This window comes from Poeciliopsis prolifica, unplaced genomic scaffold (assembly GCF_027474105.1).
Source record: "Poeciliopsis prolifica strain line A6 unplaced genomic scaffold, Auburn_PproV2 SCAFFOLD081, whole genome shotgun sequence".
Lineage (NCBI taxonomy): Eukaryota > Metazoa > Chordata > Actinopteri > Cyprinodontiformes > Poeciliidae > Poeciliopsis > Poeciliopsis prolifica.
In genome coordinates this window covers 594,032-610,000 of record NW_026562456.1, presented here as the reverse complement: position 1 = coordinate 610,000, position 15,969 = coordinate 594,032, and the positions used below count along the sequence as shown (strand labels likewise).

At 37.2% G+C, this 15,969-nt stretch overlaps 1 protein-coding gene across 6 annotated transcripts in view; it reads right to left on the bottom strand.

Moving 5' to 3' along the window:
- The window catches only part of shank3b (SH3 and multiple ankyrin repeat domains 3b), a 42,620-nt gene extending 27,312 nt beyond the window's left edge, over window positions 1-15,308 (bottom strand). For all 6 annotated transcript variants that reach the window (XM_055022032.1, XM_055022033.1, XM_055022030.1 and 3 more), the window contains exons 1-2: window positions 15,056-15,308; window positions 6,788-7,156 (exon numbers count right to left, since the gene is read on the bottom strand). The gene's annotated coding sequence lies outside the window, so the exon portion shown is untranslated. The remainder of the gene's footprint in view (window positions 1-6,787; window positions 7,157-15,055) is intronic.
- Between the last annotated feature and the right edge of the window lie 661 nt (window positions 15,309-15,969).

Below are 15,969 nucleotides of genomic sequence, written 5' to 3'. Positions count from 1 at the left end.
CCAGTTTTCTTTAAACTCTTTACCCGAAACGAAGTGGGTCATTCATCCCCACCCCCCATTTTGTGAACTTCTTCCCAACATCCTCAGGAAACTGAGTTGTGCAGTTTAGGAATCAGAAGACAAGAGTTTGCATTTTCCTGAGATAAAATATCAGTCGGCTCCGAGACCCCAGCAGCTCTTTAACTCATAACGATGATTGAAACTTGCAATAAAAGCCAAATCCCCAAACACATTTCAAGATAATTTTCAAAGCCTGCAGAAATGAGGCGAGAGGAACAGAGCAGCTAACTGGAGTCACTAATGACCTCAACATCATTTCCTTCATTCCAACAGCGTCGGGATAAAGATGTCAATAACACACTGGTCTTACCTAAAAAATATAAAAATCTCAGGTTTTTAGAGTTTTTGTAAAACTAAATGACCAGTACTTGTAATCACTTGTAAAATGTTAACTCTAAATGTCAGTTTCCGATTAAATTTGATAAACGCTAAACTTCAACAAACACATTTCAGATATCAGAACAGATAAACTGGAAGGATTAAAGTTTCTCCTTTCAGATATTCCAGCTGTCGGTTCTGGTGTTCATTTCAGTTTCCCTACGATAAACACTGGAAGAGGAAGCCATGTCAAATTATTGTTCTCCTGCTTTTGTTCTGAAGTATCACAGAACCCGCGTTTATGTCCATTCTGTCCACCTCCAGCCTCGACAATTTTCTCTTTAATCATTTCAGAGCTGAAGGGTTTGATTTTCAGCCTCCACTTCTCAAAGCGCTTCACATCCTCCAATCAGAGGCTGTGAATCATCTGCTGGCATTTATGAAACCCTTCCTCCTCCTCCTCCTCCTCATTCTCGGATGCTCGATCGGACCTGCAGCGGTCCAGTCAGGCATCACTGCAGCTCAGACAGATGATGGTTCATTTTGTTTAGGCAGCAGCCCCCTGACTGCCCAACAGAAAGCATTTGTTGTTTCCTCTTTCTGTTTATCTTCACCTGTTTTCTCCATGTTGAACTGAGTCACTGCTGACTCAAAACAAATCAACACAAACAGGTGAATAAAAACAAAAGCATCCAATGAAATCCAGCTTTTCACTGGCAGCTTCACCTGAAAGGAGCTTTGTGACGGCTGTTCAAACAGAGATCTGAGTCAGACTCCTGTTAGCCCACAAAGGTGAACCAACGATTAATTCAAATTATGCTTCATCTGCCAACGTTTCCCTCAACTTTATGTGCCTCTGGATGAGGAGCACCCAGAAAAACCTTAAAGCCTCTGCAGGGAGAACTGAAAATAAAAAGGAAATTAGATTTAAGATGGGAAATAACAACCAGAATCTGTGATTAGCTAATCATCAATAGCCTCTAGAAAAACATCAGCAATTATCTTATAATAACAACCGCCTCCGTAATGGCGCAGGATTTTACTTAAGAAATCCTTCAAACATGGAAGCAAGCATAAAGGTTTGCTTGCTCACCATTCAGATCTTATGTGGCAGCCATTTTTCAAAATGGCTGCCATTTCTGCAGCCATTATTCGCATAAAAGGTTAATTTTCAGGACTTGTATGAGGTTTATATCACATCCGTTTTTGACTATTGGTTGTCATGTTCATACAACATTAAAGTAACAATATGTAGCATATCAAAGGCTTAATGGTTAGCATTAGCTTCTGCTAATATTTTGTATGTTAGCAGTTTGGCAATTAATAATCTTTCTTATGTTAGTGAAAACAGATATTCTCCATTACTACCGTAATGGCCGCCAAATAAGGTAAACAAGATCAAGATGATCTTCACATATGGCAACCATCTTGGATTTTGAAAATATTTTAGGAGTAAAATTTGTTGTTTCTGCCCACTTGAGGTAAAGTTTAAAACTTTTTGACAAAGAGATCTAGAATCAGCACACATCAATCAGGACTCAGATCTAGACATTCAGAGCCACATAAAGACGGTTACAAAGTCAGCCTTCTATCACATTAAAGATTTTCTGTCGCTGCATCAACCTTCCAGACCTCTTGGGTCTTCTGGTTCCCAGAACCAGAACCAAACATACAGAAGCAGCATTCAGCTTCTATGCACCACCAATCTGGAACAAACTTCCAGAAAACTACAAAACCGCTGAAACACTGAGCTCCTTTAAATCTAGACTAAAACCTTGTTTAGAGCTGTCTTTGATTAGTGGTAACTAGAACATTTATCAACATATGTGCTGATGATTTTTATGAAGTCTTGACAAAATTAATGTTTAATTCTTGTTTCAAAGCTCCGTGAAATGCCCTGTTGTTGAACTGCCCTCTAAACTGAACTGCCCTTTTTACAAGTAATTGTAAAAACATAATGCAAATTTCAATGCCATCTATCGTGAGGTTTGTTACATTTTTATAGATATTTTGTGGAAATTGCATTTGTAGCTTTTTCTTTCAGGACTGAACAACGTAAATCTTCAGAGCTGCTGAATTTTAACCAACAGAAGCTGAAAGATGAAGAAGCGCAGCTTCCCTTCTCCAGTTTCTTCTATTTTCTGCTCTCATTAGCTCTTCTATTCAAGCCTTTCCTGCAGGCTTCAGACCCAGTCGATGGTTTCAGTGTTTTATGCAGAAGCTGCAGCATCTTTCATCCTTACTCCTGCTGCTGTAACTGTGAATGGGTCCTCCAGGTACCACTCAGTGGGAGCAGAAGCACAGTGGTTTTTTCCCTGCACTCATCTCTGCAGAGTGCTTCGTTACATAATGTCTCCTCAGACCGTCACTGTTCCTTCGGGAACGAGCGGATCCATGAATTTTCAGAGCTTCAGATGGTCTTTCTGGGAATGAAAGGTGAAATTCTTTGTGGATTAGATCAGCGGGAGGCTCGGTCCTGAAATAACTCGGGGTCGCCATTGATCATTTCCAGCTTTTGTCCTGGGCAGAGCCGCTGTCCTCCCACACAGCCTGAACAATGCAGCAGCTACGCTCTACAGCTGGATGTGGCTCCGCGGGGCTGAGAGGATGTTTCAACTGTCTGTCACAGTTTGGAGGAATAAAAGTCAAAAACATGATAGCAGATCACTTCCTTTTGTTTTATAATAATTCAAACTTCAAGTTCCTGTCCATATCGTGCTGCCAAAATCACTAATTTGTCTTAAAATTGTCCATAGCAGCCAGAAGAATCCTCCAAATCTGGAAACAAGCATAAAGGCTACTGGTTTTCAAAATGGCTGTCTTTTAAAGCAACTTTTGACATAAAATATTACTTTCACAACTTTTCATGTTATGTCACATCATATGTTTTTATCTTTGGTCATCATATTCAGACAACTTTAAAGTAACAACATGTAGCATTTTATAGCAATAGTGATCTTAACAGTTAGCATTAGCTAAAGTTCTTTTGATGTGCTTAGCATAAGCATTCAGATTATTGTTTAACAGATTATTGGTGAGTGAACCCAACTATTTGGTTAGTTGTGCCAATCACTACTCATATCTACTGTTTATTTTAGTGCAAACAAATATTCTCCATTCCAACCATAGCAACCAGTTTTATAAATGGCCACCGAAGAAAACAAAAACAAAATCGGTTGATTTTTCAAATGGGGAAATGAGCAAAAAAAGTTATAATTTTCTTTACAAATAACTGCTGTTTTTGAGCCCCTTAAAGAAATTATTAGCCATTTTCGCAAATTTGATTAACTTAATGTCACAACATATATTTTTGTTTTTGGTCTAACTATCCATACAATTTTAATATTATGTATCATCTTTACAGGCGAAGCAACAGTCTTAATGGTTAGCATTAGCTTCTGCAAATTTATTGTTTAGCATTTTATTGGTTAGTGAACCGAACCTTTTAGTTATCTGGGTCCACCACTAATAATATCTACTGCTCATTTTATTGCAAACAGACATTCTCCATTACAACCATGGAGGCCATTTTAAAAAAATGGCTGCTCATATCTTCTTCAGAGGTTTCAAGAGTGGAAATACCCTTAATTTATAAGCAACCTAATAAAATGTGTTATAAATAAGTTCCAGTAAATTCAAGCTTTCCAAACCAGAACTAAATAATCGTCACTTGTCTTCAATCGTCCTTTACACACAATTCAAAAAGACGGTGTTTGATAAAAGAGAAATCCACCACCAACTGCTTTCACAGGGTCATAAAAAACATGACTAGGAAGGCTGACTGCTTCAGTACAGTAAGTGAACCCTTGTAAAGACATTTCCTCCAAGAAGAGTAAGGATTTCTGCCAAGAATAAATGTGAGAAGAAATGTCCCTCCACGTTGCTCTTGTATAATTCAGAGACAGAATGTTCCTCTTCAGTGTGAAGAGAGTCTGTGTTTCCAGCTGACAATCATCACAGTCTGGCAGTTTCACACGTCAAGCAATCAGAATAAAAAAATAAAAGAGAATCGGCTTCACATCCTCAAATGCAAATGATGGGTTTTACAGGCTCTGAGTGAACGAGACAAACCCCTTCAGTCTGTGAGCTGCATCTAGATTTTCCAGGAGAGTCTGCCTGGCATTAAAGGAACCTTATGCTTCCTTGAAAAGGTCAGGATAACTCTATGGTCGGTACTCTATACAAAACATGTCCATCACATTTTCTCTACAAAATAATTCTTAAATAATGAGATTTTATTCTGCTCACTTTATAATGAGTAGTTGAACATGACAAACAAAACAAGAATCCAAACATACTCCATCTGCATGCCTGCTGTAACAGAGCTTTCAAATGGGTGAATTATCTCCTCAGCATCTGATTAAGCTCTCTGGAGGCCTGCTAATGCATCAATTATTTGATAAGGGGGGCTGAAGCAGGTGAACATCAAAAACATGACAAACACCGCAGAGGAATGAGATTGGACACCACTGATATGGAGCATACAGGAATCTCTCTGTACGCTGAGAAACGTCTAAGAGTCTTCTCCTATCACTGATAGCAGGACACCAATACTTGAAACACTGCTCATTTTTTGGCTCTAAATAAATGTGAAAGTTCAGTTTGGAGGATTTTCTTCAACTTTTAAATGTTCAATGTGATATTTTTCAGATATAAAACATAAATTTAGAGTTTTTTTACTGATCTTTACCAGGAGTATTCGGTAGTAGCTGTTATTTTGATTTTTAAACACTGCAAGTTAACTGCTTTAAGTTGGTGAAGATTAATGTTTGATGTAGTTTGAGCATACAGAGAAAGCTATGAGGCATGTTTTACTCTGCTAGGTTAATTTCAATGTCGTTTATGACCTAAACGTTCCCAGGATACAGTCATACAGCTCTGGCATAGTTGGCGTTTTCATGCCACTGAAAAGGTTTTTCTATTCAGGTGTTTCAAGGTCTGTAACACCGTACCGAACTACGATGAGATGACTAATGCTGCAATTTTATGGCTTTAATAAGCTGAAATGTTTGAAGGCTACCACATTTATTTACAAGGACAAACAACTACACAATACACTCAATGGTGACTAACTTTAAAAATAAAAAGGAAAATAAAAGGAACTAAATTCAAACAAAAAGCAAACAAAACAGAAGCTCTGACTAAAAGAGAAGAGCCTACAGAAACAATTAATTTCCAATTTGGGGGAAGGTCAGACTTAACCTTAATTAAAAACCTAACAAACAAACAGTAATTGATGAGCTTCCATTTTAGAGCCTCTAGATACCCTGAATTTAGTCCTGTAGAGGAAATTCTTGGTCCACATTATTTGCAAAAGAGGTAAATCAGACTGAATCCAGTTTTAAAGCCTCTGTACTTTTAATGTTGACTCTTGAACTTTCAGCACTTAAGACACAATTTGAATGTAGCAATATAGCAGATTTTCTCCATTTCAAACTGTTGTTTTTTTACACATTGAAACAAAGGAACAAATATTTGTGATACAGTAGTGGATCTAAATCTGAACATATTAAGCATATTTTTAATGTCCACCTAAAGACGCCAAACGGTCTGGCGGCCGCTCCAGAAGCAGGAAGTGGACAACAGCACAGGGCATTCTGGGTAAACACAACCAAAACAAACTTGCATCTTAGCTCTAGCAGAAGAAATGGATCCTGGTCTTTTACTTAAGACAAAAGAAAAATAAAATCCGATGCAACTCCATTTTCGTTTATATTTCACGAAGAAGGAAGTTGCACTCAGGAGTTTTTTGTGTTGTTTCCTTCAATGCTTCTTGTTGCAGCGCCCCCACAGGCAATGACGGGAACAAGTTGTTCAATTAGTTTGATTGCTTCGATCTAGTACAGTGTGAAAGAGAACCGCAGCAGCTGAAAATAGAACACATTTTGCAATTCTGGTCCCAAATCAAACCGAATCTACAGGACTGTCAGGTGTGAAAACATCCTAAATGACTTGAAGTTGGAAGTTCAATGCCTTATATACAACCTATGAATGGAGAACTAATTATTTGCTGGATTGTTGTGCAAATAGTTTAGATTGCAGCTAATTTGAGGTATTTAAAGCATGGTGAGGTGAGCTTGATCTTCAACAGTGTAGACAGGGTGTCTGCATTGCATAGCATGACATTATGTAATCTTATGATTCGGTCCTTGCTGTGATATTTGAGAAGCTCTTATGGTAATTTTTCAGCAGTGGTGAATACTTGACAAAGCTCCTAATCAAACGGTATCACAAGAACAGAGAGATGCTGCTGATATATACTTTACTTAAAGCTGCAAGTCTTCCTGCTCTACTGAAGCAAGACATGCAATTCAACCTAACAGCTTAAAGTTTTTTCTGTTCAAATACCCGCTTTTAAAATAAAAAAAAATCCTTTTGATGTAGATGAAACCCAGTAAAATCCACTCACCTATTGTCAGCAGTCCCATCAAACTTTTCCACAGGACTTTACCAATTTCCACTGATCTCTTCTGGCTTGTTGTGGTTCTCAGATTCTGCCAGGCGTCTCTTTTGGTTCTAGTCCAGTTTGATGATCCAGTTTTCCAGCTTCTATTGCTTCTTCTTCTTGTTATAAGCGTGGGCGTCGGAGATCTTGAGTTGATGGAGTTAAGATTTAATGAATACTTCTTTAATACTAGATGAAGGAGTTCCTGTGGATGTTGTTGTTCCTCTTGGAGAATAAGGCTTTGGTAACCTTCAAGTGTTTCTTCTGTATAATAGTTGAGAAGTCACAGGTCTCAGGGTTTCAGATTGTTTTCAGAGAGCTGCCCTGGCCATCCTGTAGAAAGGGAGGAAGAGTGGGAGGAAGAGCGGGAGGATGTGGGTGGGAAGTAATGGAGAGGAAAGCGAGGATATGGAGGAAGGGAGGAGAGGAAGAAGAATTGAAATGTGAAGGGTCAGTTAAACTGCTAAAAATCTGACTTAAAACATCAAGTTTTCTACTGAGCAGAACTATTTTACTCAGTCCTACAGTGGCGCAGGTTTACAATGGGCTTTATTGAAATGTTAGAGTATATATACACATAATTTTAATTAATAAAGCACCAAAGGGAGGTTATAAATTCTCATAAAAAGATGACATGGCCATGTAGTGACAAATGAATAGTAAGACACACAACAAAGAGGTATGACAGAAACAAAAGTACAAAGGAAGATTAAGAAAAATGCAACAATTTGTCTCTAAAGACTCAAAACTGCCAAAAGATAAACAATAAAAAACCAGGAAAAGATCCAGAACAAAAGAGACACAATGGCAATCAAGAGATTGCCATGGATGGATGATTGCTTCAAATAGACAAATAACCACAGAGCTACACCAAAACCTATCTGCAAAAAGGCATCGAGATTATAGCCATACACACAATAGGTTTGGTTTTACCATTAAACATATTGATACACACTTTAACAGATCAAAAACATTTTTTTGTTTACTTTTAGTTTTGGAGCTGGACTGTTGTATAGATGGATGAATATTTGAAATAATTTGTGGCCGTCAAGTTAGATAGATTATTCATATTTGGATGTACATAGAATACATGGATTTATTTATTACTGTCCTTGATGTAACTGTTCTTTAATATATGTTGTCCCATTTTTAAAAACAAACTAGAACTTGCTTGGATGAATGGTAAAAAGAAAGTACATCCAAGTAGCACAAATAGATTTTATAATGTCATTATTAACTAAGAAGTTGCTAAACATTGAAACTATAGCTGCACAAAATTTGAAAATATTGTGATGATTTTCATTGCGATATCTGCCTATTTCCTTCTTTCCGCTCTTACTAATCTGTGCCTCCATCACTCAATGACCTTCAGTATTTTGGGTAATGTCATTTGTGTCTGTTGTCTGCAACTGACTAAATATTACACTAGCATGAAAAATACTTATTTTTAACATCTATATTAGTCATCAATTATTGCCTTGAAAAAAGTCCTTTGTTATTTAAATTTTTAGCAACTGATATTGCGATGATGATTGCGATGATGATATATAAACTAAAACTATCCCAAAACACTAACTATTATGTAAAACCATAATACTTTCTTTTTACCATGATATTGATGGACAAATGAATGTTGTATTGTGCTTCTAGTTACTTCAGGAACTAAATGAAAAATTTTTGGACATTCTATAGTGGAAACTCTAGTTTTAAAAAATCAGTTTGAAAAGAAATCCCAGAAAAATAGAATAATTATTAAGTTGCCATATTTTCTGGTTTTAACGGCTTCATGAGAAATTTTCAGTCACCGTTTCTGAAACTTTCACAAATTGGGGGTTTCAATCTGCACTGTGAGGATTGTTTTTTCAGTTGATGAAACTTAAAAACTTGTTACTTTGAATCTGCTAATTAGTGACAAACTTGTATAAGGCTGATATTTTGACCCACCAAAAGCTACAGATATTCATGTCCACTCATCTTGAAGAGTAAATTATGTTAATCTCTTCATTATCTCCTTTAAGACCAAGGGGAAATGCAACATTGTACATATTTACTTCTTATATTACATGCAAATATTTAACTTTTGATATTTTCTGAACTTCCCTGGGAACACAGTTTAGAGAAAAGAAATAACTGCCTTTCGGAAAGCCTCTTAGCTTATGTTAGCATACTGGCAGGCAGCTGGTTAGTCGCTAATTGCTAACAGCATGCTAACCAGCTGGTCTGTGTGGGTCTGGTTATGAAAGTAAAATGTTTCCACAGCAGCGCAGACAGCAGGAGGACATACTGGAGACAAGAAAACAACTGACGAAAAAGAACCTACTTGACAATGATTAAAAGTAGTTCCTGTGACTCACGCTTCCTATTTCCTGTCTCGGTTGTCAAGGAAACGGATGTTTGGCAGGAAAATCTGGGAAGCTGTACAGCACTGATAACAGATACACTTTGTGAGGGCCCTCACTGTCTAAAACCTGAGTTTGAATCAATAAAAGCCCTGTGAAGAGATGAGGACCTGCTATTGCATATGAAATTACAAGGTCCCCACAAGAGGGTTATGCAAGAACACGCACGTATACACACACAAACACACACACTGTTGAAGTTTCTAAAATTTTTAATATCTAAATATGATGTCAAATATAATACAAATAATACATGATATACAATGCAAATGAGCAACAGGGACCCTGGTTTGGCTAGCACCATTAGCCTTCAGTTTTCTTCAGGGTTTTTTTCTGCTTCCCAAGCTCTTCACTGGAAAAAGCCTCCCTCTAAACGTTGCCAAGCCTGCACAGGCAGTTCTTATATACTCATAGACCAAAAGAACAAACTTCACTCAAAGATGTTGATACAGTAATCACTGGAGTGATCCAACTCAAGGCTTTCGTCTTTATTGTAACAAAGGCTGACGGCTGTTTCTGAAAGATGCCAAGCAAGCCTCTATGTGTGCAACCTCTTAAATAATCACAAACAAGTAAGCAGAGTATATCAGTTGGCAAAGAAAATCCTAGCTGAGCAACTCCACATTTGTAAGGCCATAAATCTAGAGGTCCAAAAACAACAATTAATTTAGTAAATAGGGTTTCAGTAGATGAGAAATAAGGTAAAAGCATCATCTAAACAAATGAGCAAAAATTTATAGTTTCATCGGATTGTTTCAACTGCAGTCGAAACTTTTCTGCCTTTGTCTTTAAAGAGCTAATATGATCACATTATAAAGTCACAATCAGCAGTAAGAAACAAGTCAAAAGCTGCATTATCACACATTTCCAGAGCAGATTTTAATATAAGCGCATTTTAATGTCAAAACAGTTTTTGTTTTGTCAACTCTGAAAAACAGGTGGTTTTTGACAGAGTATTGTTGCCATATGATACAGACCACTTTCTTGATTCAAAAACTTTTCTAATACACCAATCTGTCTTCTCTTTTTTTTTTTTTTTTTTTTTTTTTTGTTGTTTTTGACATTTTGTTTAAATTAAATGTTTCAGATTATTTAACAAAATTATCACCAAAGTTAAACTGTGTTAACTGACAATGAAGTTTATTTTCAACTCTCGTGGTGCGGCTTCATTAAAATTTTGAACAAGTCAATGTAAGGTTTCTTCCCAAAGCAATTCTGAGTCTATTTATTTTGTTTATTTAATGTAGCAGGTGAACTAAGACACAAATTCCTGCAATGATTAAAACATATTTTAAAGCCAATTAAAGCAGCCAACCATTTATTCTTTTGTTGTGAAAACAACTGTCTTATAGACTTGGTCTGTGCAAAGATTAGTCTGAATTGATTAATATATAATTTTACACCAAATGCTAAATCTAAGACAATAAAACAGACGACATATTGATTAAATGTTTCTTTTCATTTCACTGATTGTGTTCATGCATGAAAATGAAACCTGGATTCATGAGTGTCTCATTCGCAGCAGGAACAAACCTGTCCAGCTGCCGTCTGAACACCAAACATGCATTTCATTGTTACGTGTGAACAGGATGCGTCTCTGTGCTGCCTTGTCCTTCACCATGGAAACCAATGGCAGGAGCAGATCATATTTGCTGTTTTCTCCCCCATGAGGCTCTCGGTCTCGTCAAGTTTCTCACACACAGCTGAGAAGACAGAAACTATGGAAAAGCTGCTTGATTTCCTCAACAATCATGGCAGTGGTGAACGCCGACCCAAACGGTGCGACTTCACAACAATCGAGAACCGACAAACCTGAGTTTACAGGAACGAGGAGTTCTGAAACAACGCTGATCTCAGTTCATTCCTACAGACACATTCAGTCGCACTAACAGCTTCATCCAGATGCTAACTTCACTTTGACTTTTAAATAAAAGAGTTTCCTGGTGGTTTAAACTCAAGGAGAAGATTCACTGCATGACTCATAAATTCACTGACTTACGTCAGAACAGATTTAAACTAGGAACTAATTAACCAACTAACTGGCTAAAGGCAGAATAAAACATGCTGACAGAAATCCTTTTGAGGAAAGTATAATATTTATATAAAACATGCTAATTTTGACACGCTAAAAGCCAAAATTGCTAAACACTCAGCATAAAATCTCAAAACATAGAGGAATATTTTTCTGCAATATGTCAAAAAAAAAAAAAACATTTCTCATCACTAAATGCCTGTAAAAAGTATTCACCCTGGTGGATGTTTCACCCTTTAGTTGCTTTTACAAATCAGAAATTCACCAGACCAGCATGTCTGTGTCTTGTCAAAACATGTTTGTTTTTCATTCAGTGGGTAGAAAATCAAGAAACTTTACTTAAGAGCAGAAATACTTCAAATAAAGTTATTTGAGTAAAAATACTCCTAAAAGTAAATTTTTCAAAAAAGAATTTTTTTTCTCCAGTTAAACTAACTGTGTAAATGTAGGCAATTACTATCCAAAGCTGTTGCTGTCAAACCATAAGGAAGAGTTATAAAACCATTACTAAATAACCTGAAGTTCATCTAGGATCACTCAGTTAAATCAGTGCTTCTGTGTTTGGGCTTAGTTTCTGTTCAATAAGTAATCAAGTGGAAATATTCATCTAAGGCTGGAGTTGCTTTAAATCGCAATAAATGCTCAATGTTACTGGTTTTGATGTATTTTTTTGTGTGTATGAAAACATAATCAGTTCCTGTATGAAAACATAATCAGTTCCTGTATGAAAACATAATCAGTATTTTTTAAGTTAAATGCCTAAAAAATACATTTCTGAGATGCATAATGTGTTCAAAAATATTTATTTTGAAGCTGGCATACATTGTTTGAACCAATAGTTTACAAAGCTATGTTTTAGCTTCTGAGATGTTTGTTTAATTTAGTTTTAATGTTTTCCGTTTGTATGAGCGGTGAAAGACGATGCAGACAGCATGAACTAGTTTCAGAGCCTTCAGAAACTCCCACAGCTCAGTCTTCCTACAGAATCTAAATTTACATTCCTCCACTTAACATCCAAGTAACGTTTCAAATAAGCATGAGTCAAAACATTACTCATGGGTCAGAAATATCCTGAACTGCCACCAGTTTCTCCCTGATCTGAAATGGTGTGAATCTGCACAGTATGAGAGATTCAGGTTCAGTAAAAAAACAAACAAAAAAAAGGCAGATTTGATGTGACATAAAATCTGCCTTTTCATATCTGTAATTTGTCTTCCAACAAGTTTTCCCAAAGATTTGTTGAGGATAAAATCACCAGCTGAATTTATTTACACAGTTTTAATCAAGCTGTTTTGTGAAGTGCATGAAATCCTGACCAGATGTCTGATTGCATCAAATCGGGGTTACACAGTTTTCAGAGCAAAATATTAACATTATCTAAAAGATATTAGACCAGGCAGCCTGTGTGTGTTGCTGTCAAACTATCTGAGGATTTGCATCAAAATAGTGGAAAGAAATTAAAAGGTTTTATGCATTTGATCTCCTGTATGAAAACATAATCAGTTTTTCTGTTTATTTTGGTATTTTGGTGTAAACCCAATATGAAATAATTTTAAAAATACAATGAAAAGAATAAAGTTGCACAATTACAATATTGTCATACAAGAATAAAGACATAAAACTGGGAGCATAATATTGACTTTATTCTTGTATTATTTTTACTATTCTTGTCATATTATGACTTTTTAAACATTATCAAAACTTTATTCTTATTATTTCAACTTTTTCTTAGTAGCACTAAGAAGACTTACTTTTCTAATACATAATCATACTGGTGACATCACTTAAGGTGCAACTTTTTTCCAGTTTATTTGTTTATTTTTAATCAAATTTAGTTTTCAATCCTGCTAACTTTTATTTTATAGACTTGCAGAAAATGATTCAAGAAAAACTGGTGACAATAAATAAATGAAATAATCACATTTCATGAATAAAGTGTCTGATTATTTTAGGAGTCACTGGATTTAAACTAACTGAAATACACTTCTGGAAATTTTATCCTTTTATTGGCTTTACAAATCAATCATAATCAACAAAAATTGTCTATTTTGCCAAAAAACTATTTTTAATTCCAAGTGAAAACTGATTTCCACAAATAAATAAAAACATTCAAATGAAATAAGTGACCATTCCTGTAGCTTTACCTGGACGCTTTGAGTCGTTGCTGCTCTAATTTCCCGGCTTGCAGCAGTGAAGTCTCTGACTTACACTTCTCAACAATCTTTTCTCTGATTGGTTGGACAGTTCTTCATGGTGTAATAGTGACCAGGAATACTGATTAACCAGTTAATGGACCTTCCAGTACCAGGAGTCTTTAAAACTGCAATCAGGTGATCTCCACTAGCATCAACTGGCTGGAGACCTGTTGAATTAGGGGGTGAATATTTAAGCAATCACTTATTTCATGTTAGATATCTTTATTTGTGAGTTTCCACTTTGATATTTGGGGTTTGTTTGCAAATATTTTTGTTAAAAAGCCAAATTTTGTTGATCCTGACTGATTTGTAAAAGCAACAAAACGATCAAATATGTTAGGGAGTCGATGAACTTCTACATTTATGCATCCAGCATTTAATCCTGATCTTTACCTCAGCTTTGGTTTATTTATGTTGGTTTAAATGTTTTTATTGTTAGTTCTCCATTTTAAGCTTTAATTAACTGCTAAAATGTTGGGGGGTGGGGGAGTTTGGTAACTGACCCATTTTTCACAAATCAGAGATGGAAGCTCCGTCTCTGGCCAACTGATGAGTGTATCTCCGGTTATCCAAAGCAATGAAATGGCCATTTTTATTCAGTGTTCTTCATTTCAGACTCACATCTGGAGAAGTTGGAGTTAAAATTAAATCAACTGAAACATTAAAAGTGCAAGAAATTATCAGGAAAAACAGAAATTTCTGTTCTGGTTAGAGACAAAATATGGAATCTGGAAAACAGCAAAAACAGCAAAGATGGATGGATGGATGGATGGACGGACGGACGGACGGACGGATGGATGATTTTTTGGGGTAAAACATTTGTTCATCTTCCTTGGAGCCTCTGAGTTTCTCAACGCTGGAATCGGATCTTGCATGTGAAAATGGAGCAACTCGGTTCTGACCCATCATCAGTTTTAGAGACCAGAACAGAACCAGCATCAATCAGCTGAAAAATTCATCCCACCAAAGAAAATTTCAACTTCAGGAACAATTGATTCCAGACGAAACTTCGATCTTTGGCAGCAAGTTTCCAAACTCAACACGAGCAATTTGCCCTCCAGGGCAACAACAAGGGCAACTTCCTGTACCTGTTTGCTTCTGTTTTATCTGAAGGGGGCAGATTGCTCCTGTAGATGTCAGTCTGAGATTACAGCCTACACACTCACTGCTGAGGTTATGTAACACACACACACAAGCACACACGCACACACACACGATAGTGAAGTGATGCTGGAGGAAACAGACGAGGAAAGAAGAGGGAGAAAAATTGAAAAAGAGAAAATGAGGTAAATGATTGAGGAGGAAAACTGGAAAAATGAATGAGGATGGAGGGAAAGAAAAAATGAAACCCAGAGAGTTTGGATGGACAACGACAGACAGAAAGAGGTGAAAAGAAATAAAAACTGAAATAAACGAAACAAATCGAAGAGATGGAGAAAGAAACTCGCAGACAAGAAGGATGAAAACAGAAAAACGTTCCGAAAATACAGTTTTAAAGTTAGAGAGCGACAGCAGGTGAGTGGTGCACACACACCAACACGCCCACATACAGACGCACACACACACCATGTGAAGAGAAAACATGCAGAAAGCTGCAGAGACTCACCCTGAAGATCAGCAACCAGCTCTTCATGATGGAAAAACTGAACATAAAAAATACAAAAACGAGAGATGGAGAGAAGAACCGAGGAGGAGGAGAAGAAGAGGTGATGGAGGATGAAGAAAAGAAGAGGAAGAGGAGGTGGAGTATCCGGAGACGAGGAGGGAGAGGAGAAGAAGAAGAAGAAGTGGGAGAGGCAGGACGAGTGGAGGGCTGCTAGGTTCAGCCCACACACTGCCAGCATGACACACACTCTCTGTGGCTCTGCAAGAGCGTGTGTGTGTGTGTGTGTGTGTGTGTGTGCACGTCGTCTCCCACTCCAATGCGTGGGTTAGAAAACACACCTCTCTCTTTCTCTCCCTCTTTTTTTTCGCTGTAAGCTGAAGAGAGAAAGAGAGAGAGGAGCGGAGGAGCGGCCCCATCACCATGGCAACGGCGCAACCGGGATTCAGGTTCCAGCATCAGCACCACAAACACCGGCGGCGGCATTACCACCACCATCATCATCATGAACCTGATCCGAAGATTTATTCGTCCAAAACTCAAAACGAAACGCTTCGGATTCAAAGATTCTTTCAGCTTCCACCAATCGGATCGCACGTGGCCAGAGTCACGTGACTCAGGGGTGTTTTCCACATGTCAACCCCCCACCGCCCCCCATCCTTTCTGCGCTGCAGTCATGAGGCGCCGTACTGTACAACGCCTCCATTCATGCCGCTGCCTGCAGCAGCTACAGTGTTCAGACTGAAGGAGCAGAAATTCATCAAAAACTTAAATCAATTCCAGAAACAGCTCAAAAATTGAGCTGGAATATATTTTTAATTCACCCAATAAAAACACAAAATCTCAGAAAATCAGAATATCACTTAAAACTAATGAAAAAAAATTTTTTTAGGGCTGAAATGTTGCCTGAAAAAGTT